Here is a 630-nt window from a genome sequence, read left to right on the forward strand (position 1 = left end):
TAATTTTTTTTTATAATAATCTATCTTAATTGTCACATACGACGGGGCATGCAGATGAAATATGAAACGATCATCAGCATGCACGCCTTCATATATATTACTATATTGCTATATTATTAAATATTTAAATGAATCATATCTAGTATATAGGTAATTGTTATTAATTTTGGTGAAAGGATTCTTTTCTTGTTTCCTTTTACTTAGGTCACTACTTAATTGGATGTTGAGAGGGAAAGCATATTTTTCTCGTTGACTATTTGAGTGTGCAGTGTGGTTTGGGTAATAACTTATAGTTATATGCATTTATATATAATAGTTGAATATAAAAAATAAAAAATAAAAAAAGTAACGATAATGATAATAATAGAGCTTTCCTAGCAGAAGGGCCAAAAACTACATTGCCAGCATGGGCTTTTCTTGTCTTTTTATATATTGCATTTTAATTATTCATATAGGACGACGATTAAACCTCTAAACAATTTAATATGGATTAGTTCAAAATAAGAATAATATAAGAAAATTGATAGAATAATTCAAAATAAGAATTAGGTTTATATATTATTAAATATGTTATGATTATCATGTATATCTTTGTCCACTATCTATATTTTATAATAAAAGAATTTAGAG

Source organism: Arachis ipaensis, chromosome B02 (assembly GCF_000816755.2).
Source record: "Arachis ipaensis cultivar K30076 chromosome B02, Araip1.1, whole genome shotgun sequence".
Taxonomy (NCBI): Eukaryota; Viridiplantae; Streptophyta; class Magnoliopsida; order Fabales; family Fabaceae; genus Arachis; species Arachis ipaensis.